The following is a 9,244-nucleotide window of genomic DNA, read 5'->3' as shown; positions in this document are numbered from 1 at the left end:
AGGGGGAAAGGCTAGAATGAAAAAATGCTCAAAAAAAAGAAAAGAAAAATAATATTTCTGAGACTATAAACAATATAAAACCTAGTTTTAAACCTGTTAAAACTAATTTGGTATGAGCTCCTTCTAAACTAGATTCTACAAATATGTCTGTAAATCATAAAATCATAAATGAAATGATTAAAACAAAACTTAATAATAAAGGATAATAAAATCCTTTGTGAAAATAAGCAACAGTATTTAGAGTTAAATACAATACACCCATTGATATACAAAAAGGTCAAGGATTAGGATTTACCAGGTGAAAAGGATGATAATATTTTTCCATTAATGTAAAATTAAACTATCTTTTAAATAAATTAAACATAAAAGAGTAAAAACATAAGCTTGAATAATTAAAACACCTATTTCTAATATAATCATAAATATTATAATCATTAATGGGAATAAATTAAAAAAAGAAGAAGAAAAACATATCATTTTAAATATAAAATCAGAAAGAATAGCTAATAAAATATGACCAGCTGTTAAATTAGCTGCTAAACGCATTCCTAAAGCTATGGGTCTAGAAACATGACTAGCCAATTCTATAAATACTAATAAAGGAGAAAGACCTAAAGGAGCCCCTGTTGGCATAAACATACTTAAATAGGAACTTTTAAAATTAAAAAATCCAAATATTATTATTGATAATCATATAAAAAATGAAAATCCAAAAGTTAACGAAATATGAGTAATAGAAGGTAAGGTAAAAATAAAAAATCCTAGTAAATTAATTGATAAAAGATAAAAAAATAAAGTCGATAAAAACAACACAAATATTTGAAAATTATTTCCTAAATTCTCTTTTACAATTTGAAAAAAATGATTAATAATTATTTCAAAAAATAATTGAATTCTTGAAGGAATTATAAAACTAAAATTTAAAGCTACAAAAATTAAAAATACAGATAATATTAATATTAAATGAGAATCAAATAAAAATCCGAAAACTTTAATAATTAAAAAATGATCAAAATAAGAAGACATTATAGTTTTAATATATTGTATAATATAGAAAATTGTTTAAAATTAGTTTTATTTGATTCTAAATTATTTGAAATAAAATTATTTCTTATGTTAGATATTAAAAAAAAATTATAAAATCTTGAACTTAACAAAATTATTAATAAAAATAATAATAATAATAAAACAAGATAGTGATTGAAATATAAAGATAAATATAATTGAGACATTTTAAGTTTTGTTAATTGATCAATTTATAAATTTTTCTTGAGAAACAGAATAAATAGAAATAGGCATAAAAGAATGATTAAGACCACATAATTCTGAACATTGACCAAAAAATTTGCCAGGCCTGTTGATAATAAAATTTAATTGATTTAAACGGCCTGGAATAGCATCTATTTTTACACCTAAAGAGGGGACAGTTCAACAATGAATGACATCGGCACTTGAAACAATTAATTTAATTTTTGTATTAACTGGTAAAACAAGATCATTATCAGTTTCAAGTAATCTAAAATCACCTTGATTCAAATCTGCAGTAGGAATCATGTATGAATCAAATTCTATATTTGGTGAAAAATTAGAACATTCATATGATCAATATCATTGATGGCCAACTATCTTTACAGTTAAAGAAGGTTCAACATTTTCATCAATAGAATATAATAAAAATAAAGAAGGTATAGCTATAATAATTAATATAATAGCAGGTATTAATGTTCACACAATTTCAATAAAATTATTTTCTAATAAAAATTTATTATAATTTTTGTTAACGATTACAGAAAATAATAATCACCCTACTAACACAAGAATAATTACCATATAAAACATAGTATCATCATGAAAAAATATTAAGTTATTACCGCAAGATGAAGCACTTTCTTGAAAAGAAAATTGATTTATTTCAGGAATATCTTTATAAACAAAATTATTAAATAATAAACTAATGAAAAAACTTATTAAAAATATTAAATTTTTCATAAACAGAGGGTATTGGATTTGAACCAATACTAATAATTTTGAAGACTATTTGATCTACTTAATCGACCCTCTTTATTAAATAATTACCTTAAATTTTTAGATTCTTTCAAAAAATTTTTATTAGTTTTTTTAATTAACTAAGTGAAACTTTATTCCCTTCGTACTAAAAGTCTAAAGTAATTTTATAATTGTAGATAGAAACCTTCCTGTCTTGCGACGGAATGAACTCAAATCATGTAAGATTTTAAAGGTCGAATAGACCTACCCTCAATAACTACTGCATTATTAGAATATCTTAATTCAACATAGAGGTGACAAACTTTGTTTTTGATAAGGACTCTAAAACAAAATTATCCTGTTATCCCTAAGGTAGCTTTTATTAATTAATCGTTATTTATTTTTTATTATAATAACGGGTCATTATAGCCTACTATAGTAATTGTTAAATTGTTTAATTATACAATAAATAAATTTATTATATTGCTTATTTTTGTTATTTTTAAAAAACAGTTGCCCCAACTAAACTACCAAACTTTCTAATTTTAATAATTTTTTATTTTTTTTTAAAAAAAAGTTTATAGTAAAGCTCTATAGGGTCTCTTCGTCTTACAATTTTAAATAGCATCTTAACTATTATTTCAATTTAAAAAATTTTTTCTTAAGACAGTGAAAAATTCGTGTAACCATTCATTCTCTCCATCAATTAAATGACAACTAATTATGCTACTTTATTACAGTCAGAGTTACTGCATCCATTTAATATTATTTAAATTAGATTATAATTATTATTATATCATTGGGCAGGTTTCACCTTCAATATTTTAGAGGGCTATGTTTTTGGTAAACAGTCGATATTTTATTTTGCCGAGTTCCTTAAGAAAAAATTAATTTATTATTTATCCCAACTTGATTTAGATTTTTACAGGATATAAATTAAAATCTTCTTGAAAAATGTATTAATATATTCCTTATAAATTGAGAAATTGTATTACCTTAATCAATTTATTAAATTAAGAAAAAAATAGGATAAATTTAATTTTACTAATGCTTATATTATTGCTCTTTTAAAATTTTCATAATATGTTAAAAGAAATTTCATTACTATTTTCCACAAAAATGATAATAATTGACTGTATTATAAAATTATAATTTTTCTAAAGTAAAGTTTTACGTAATTTTTAAAATATAGCTGATTCTAAGCTTATTTACTTTTTGTCTAAATCATAAATTTATTTTTAAATGTTTATAAAGTTCATTGATGTTGGATATAAATTGTTTTTTACTCGTTAAATAATCTTTGCATTAAATAACTGCTTCTTTTTAAAAAAAATTACTTATATAAATTTCATGAAAAACCAGCTATTTCTTAACTCGATTAGTTTTTCACTGCCAATTGCAAATTATCCAAAAATTTTTATCATTTATTGGTTCATTCTATAAATTATTCACAATTAGATCGTTAAGTTTCGGGAATAATTAACTTTATAAATTATTTAGTCTTATAGCTTGCTAATTATTATTTTATAAGCCCATTATACAAAAGGTAAATGATTTTCATTTTTTAATATAAATTATTTATTAATTTCCTTCACAGTACTAATTCTATAGATATAATCAATTATTTATTTTTGTAAATTCAAAGAAAAAATTATGATTTCAATCGCCTTTACTTTCATAATATTATTTTATAATTACTAAGATGTTTCAGTTCATTTTAAATTTAATCATTTATGAAAAGATTATAATAACATTATTAATATTATTCTTATTGATCATTCTATTTTTATAATTTAAGTATTTAATTTAAAAATAAAGAGAAAGGAATCGAACCCTTATATTCTGGTCATGAGCCAAATAACTTTCCATTAGTTTACTCTTCTTCTTTTAGAGGATCAAATAATTAAAATTCTTAAAAATTCTCCTGTATACACACTTTTAACGAATTACCTTTTGTAACTCACTCGACTCATTAAAAACAGGGAATTAAAAAAACTCTTCGGTTTTCCTCTCCTCTAAAAGAGGATCACCCGACCCCCCCCCAGTCCAGGCGCAGCACTGGCGCACCCCCTGCTGCGGCTATCGCAGGGGGCCCCGCGCCGCACCAACCCCCCCCCCCTCTCCTCTAAAAGCTCCACGAAATGAAATACAAGATTAACCAAAATTAGTATGCGAAAATGGTTGTTGAGTAAAATTTTTATTTTGCAGTTTGTCTTTGTTTTTTTCTTTTAGTGAGTATAAGTTATAAAAAAGGAGTGGGGGAGTTGTTGATTTTACATTCATACATAAAACAAAGAACATTTAAAACATTAAGTTAATATACACTTAAAATATTAATTTCGAATAAATGAGTAAATCGGTCTTTAAAATTTAACACGCGAAAGATGCTTCTTTTGACGCTGAAGAGGTTTTAGTATACTTCTATTAACACAACCCCAAGAAATTCTAGCGTAGTTATGATGTAGCGTAGTTAAGATGGCAATTAATAAATGAATAATATAATTGGATTAAAGTATGTTTATTTAGAAAACTTCTTGTTTTGTAATTTCTTGCAATTTTGTTATTTAGATTAGTAATGTGAGATTTTCGTCTATGTAAGTGCCAAAAAATTTTGTAACATTTGTTTACTTTATTTCAATATTATCAATGAAGAGAAGAGAATATTTTGATATATTTTTTTTTCGAAGCTTGTTGAATGAAAACTCATTTAGTTTTTTCGATATTAATTGAAAGTTTGTTTGATTTAAACCAGTTAGAAACTACGATAAGTTCAGCGTTCATATTGTTAAAAAATGTTGTAATGTCATTGCTTGTTAAAAAAAGATTAGTGTCATCAGCGAATATAATTGTCATTAGGTTCCAAGCTTTGTAGAGGTCATTGATATATATTAAGAAAAGTAATGGATCCTTGTGGTACTCCACACGTTGTATCTATTAAGTTTGATGAAAACGATGAATCTGTTTGAATAAATTGTTTTTAATTGAGATTAGTTAAATAGCTTTTTAATAATAGTAAAACCTTTCCAGTGATTCCATAATGCTCTAAATTTAAAAGTCTTTTAGTGATCCATGGTGTCTTTATACATTGTTTGTTTTATAAATTTCACATTTATGGAAGTTTACATCATAAACTTCATAAAAAGTTTTCAGAAATTCATTATAAATAATGTTTGCGTCTGACAAAGTATATATCAGTACTTTGTAAGACGTTAATATAGGAAATTGTTCCTTTAATGGTATACAATTTTTTTCGTTTACCAAGCGTTTGGTCAAGATTTGTTTTTTGTGTGTTATTGAATTAGTGTTATTATTTATAAAGAAAAAATAGGAAAATGGTAAGATGTGTCATTTTTATGTATTCCTTATTTAATTAATTTATTTAAAGTATCAGTCGTTATAGTATTGTCTATTAATGAGGCTGGCATTGCAATTACCCTTGTTAGTTTATTTATTATAGGAATTGCTCCGTTTTTAAATAAACTATTATAAAAAAATTTTAATATTCGAGTTTATATGATATTCAAAACAATCTAAGTTCATATCACCAATTAAGTAATTTAGTTTTTTTTCGATAAAGTCTTTTCTTATAATATTAGTATTTAAAAACTTGTTAAATTTTTCAATTACGCCTGAAGGTAGCAACAACTTAGAAGTGCATTTTTTTAGTTTTTTTGTTTAAAATTTCAATTATTAAAACCTCTTTATGGCATCAGAAATACTCATGTCAGGCCTGATAATAAACTCCAAATTTGTGTTTGTGTAAATAAAAACACCTCCACCTCGCTTTTTAGTTTTACGCGCAAGCGGGAATATTAAAACGTAAAAGTTGGAGATTTGCGTTTGAGTCAGCGTCGTCCTAGTTGCACCATGTTTCTGTTACACATATTATGTTAAAATATCTGAAGTTTCCTCTAAATCAATACAAAAATTTTCAAAGTTTTTTTAAGCTTCTAATATGATTTCTAATATTCTAACATTAATACAATCTCGCTCAAGAAATTATTTTATTTTGTTGTTAACAAAGTAGGAGCAGTTCATTCGTAGTTGCTTTGTAGTTGCTTCGTAGTTGCTTCGTAGATGCTTCGTAGTTGCTTCGTAGAGCATCTACATTATAAAAAAGAATTAAACCTTAATTTTCCTTATTTTTCAAACTCATTAGTATTTTAAAAATTAAAGACTTTGATTCAAAATTATTTAGGTTATTTGAATCCACTTTAGTTTAATTATTTAGTAATAATAAAGAAATCAATCAAAAGTCGCGCGCAAATAATTTATTATAAATAACCTTTGCATATTTCCCTTTGCTTCGCAACTCTTTTGCTTCCAAAAACAACATCTTTCTTATCTCCGTCGTTCTTTCACAAAAATTTTTGTCAAGTTTTGATTGATAGTAATTATCCATTATAATGCTTTTATCTTTATAGTTTAGAAAATTTCACGATAATTGTTTTGTTTTTCTTTTAATCTCCAGATTCTTTTTTCCCCGTTCAATGTGCTCGTTTAATAATTATATAATCCTTGATTCCAAGTTTTCCTTTTACTAGTTCTTGTATTTTATGTTCACTCACTTCCCAATTTTCATTCTCACTTTCTGTAACACCAATAAACCTCAAATTATTACACCGATTTTGTTCTTCGAGTTCAGCTAGTTATCGTTTATTTCATTACTTTCAGCTTAAGTGTTTTCGTAACTTCTATTTCTTCCACTTTTCTTTGTGAATTCTGTAATGTCGACTAAAACTTTTTCGTATTTGTTGCCACTGATTTCTTATAATCAATAAGTTAATTTTTTTAAATTTTATTTTTTTCTTGAAGCGATTGAATTTTTTGCTCCATTTTATCAAACTTCTCATTGAAAATTTCATTATTGTGTTTTCATGCCTTTCTTACACTTCTTTTATTTGTGTCATATTAAGTTTTGCTATTTTATTTTTATTTTCTTATCTCCGTTATCTCTTCAATATCTCTTAAGAGATAATGAAAATAAAATGGCACGTCCAATCGCCATAAAAGTATACTCAAAAAATAAAAAATAATGAAAGGATGCTTTTTTAAATGAAAGTTTCAAATCTTTAACGTTTTTGAATCATCTTTTTTTTTAACTTTTTATTTAATATTTGTCCAACAATTTTTAGGAACTCTCAATTTTGGGTAGTTTGAAGGATTCGCTGTTTTATGCACAACTTTCACGTAATTTTATTTATACCATTCCATAGCCAGTTTACTATCATAGCTTGGAGCTAAATTAGGTCAGAACACAAGTCTGCTATCATTTGATTTAATAAAAGGTAAAAGACGTTTTTGTTAACTCTCTATAATATATACTTTGAGAGCTAGTGTGGACTCAGAAATATCGGGTACTGATTTTTGTCACACCTGCAAATAGCTTGTCAAACCAAGACTTTATTTAGCAAACTTATCATGTTATGTGTATTTAAATTTTTTACTTGCTTTTCCTCTATATTTGGAAATATGTCATCCATTAAGTACGCACGCCAAAAATTTAAAAATTTGACCCCACCCCTTGATGCAACGCGTACTTTCAAAATCCCTCCCCAACCTCCCTTAAATAATACGTACGCTTTTGAAATTTTGAAACACTTCTCCCCTACTTTCTATGAACTAAAAAAGTTTTAACAAAAGTTTCACAAGGCACAACTCTTAATACAATTCAAGCTAGAACTTTTACTTTTTAAAAACTAATTATAAAGTAAAGCAATGCATCTAATATAACTAAAAAGGTTTTAAAGACGTTTTAAAGACGTTTAAAAGTAGTATAAAGTTTTTTTATAGAGTTTATATTAAGCTTTCATGATAAATTTTCATTAAAATTATGATAAATGAAAATTCAACAAGAAGAAAATGTATTGATCACCAAAGTTTTCAAAAAGAAATTTTAAATAACGCTTAAACTTATTTAAACATAAAAAGTTTCAACTCCATTACTTATTACAATTATTTAAATCATGCAACCGGTTTCGATGAGACGGCAACCGGTGCCGATGAGAAGACGGAGAAATAAATTTCTTGTTTTGTTTGTTTTTGTTGCTTTAAACTTGATTTAACAAGTTTCAATCACAAACGAAAAAAATTTTAATATTTATTTTAACCTCGCGCCCTCTCTAAATTTTAAACTTTAAATTTTTGGTTTTATTTTTAATACTTCTCTACTTTTTTCTGTTATCAGTAAACATTACTGATGGCAGTAGAAACTTATACAATTAATAACTTGCGGAATGTAAGATATTAACATTATATGGCAAAATAAACAAAAGTTTGTCAGCAATAAAAAGACGATTAAGCGGTTTTTCACATTTAAAACCTTTTTGATAATACATAAGTTAAAATTGATGCATGTAAACTTACGGTTTTTTTATAATATAAAAATTAAAATTGATGTGTATAAACTTACGTTATTGTCAGATTAAGTAATTGATGCGTATAAACTTACGATATATTGATTACTAAAATACGTTATTTAATAATTTATTTATAACTTCCATGTCTCTTTTCTTTAAAACCTATAAATTAATACACATTGTGAAATAAATGTTTTTATATGAACCAATTGTAATTTTGTAGCAAGTTCCAATAAACTTTCTGCAGTTCCATTAAAATGTCTTTAATTGATTATCTAAAGTGAGTCTATTCTGAACCCAATTCTTTGGAATAAAATCGCGTAACCAATTCGTTGGAATAAAATATTCAAATAATCTTTAAAATGAAGTTTTTGAATGAATTATGATTTGATCATTTTTGATTCTTTTTAATTGTTAGGTAGACAAATAAATAAAAACAAAATTTTGACTTTATATGAAAACTTAAAATATATTTTTTAATAAAATTACTATAAAACCCCAATTTTTCATGATTCATAAAGAAAAGTAAAAAATTTCATATTATTAATACAAGCATATTTTTTTAAACAACATATATGAGTATATTCAGACGTTTATGATTTTAGCTTAAAAAAAAAAGACGTCCAAAAAATCCCCAAAAAGTTACTTTGAACGCAAATTTTGAGCGAAATTTTTTTTTCAGATGAAATTTAAAATCGGGAAATGGATTTTAATTTTTTAAAATATAAAATTGAAAAAGAAAAGTTATAAGGGGTGTTACACTAGAGAAGCGTACTGAGTTGATTACTGGGCCCATTTGCTTATTAGTGAAATCAATGTTGATAAATGCGCCGTCGCACTATGCGTCGGTTAGCGGAAATAGGATTTTGTACATATTTTTTAGTGATGTTTCATATTTA

The 9,244-nt window shown here is 25.0% G+C and overlaps 2 pseudogenes; both read right to left on the bottom strand.

Annotated features, from left to right (window-relative positions):
• Positions 1-308: 308 nt before the first annotated feature.
• LOC136079935 (ATP synthase subunit a-like) lies at positions 309-1,026 on the bottom strand (annotated as a pseudogene).
• Positions 1,027-1,233: 207 nt separating this feature from the next.
• Positions 1,234-1,989, bottom strand: LOC136079934 (cytochrome c oxidase subunit 2-like; annotated as a pseudogene).
• Positions 1,990-9,244: the final 7,255 nt, after the last annotated feature.

The sequence above is a fragment of the Hydra vulgaris genome, chromosome 05 (assembly GCF_038396675.1).
Source record: "Hydra vulgaris chromosome 05, alternate assembly HydraT2T_AEP".
Lineage (NCBI taxonomy): Eukaryota > Metazoa > Cnidaria > Hydrozoa > Anthoathecata > Hydridae > Hydra > Hydra vulgaris.
The sequence above is the reverse complement of the archived record's forward strand: the minus strand, read 5'-3'. Positions and strand labels throughout refer to the sequence as shown.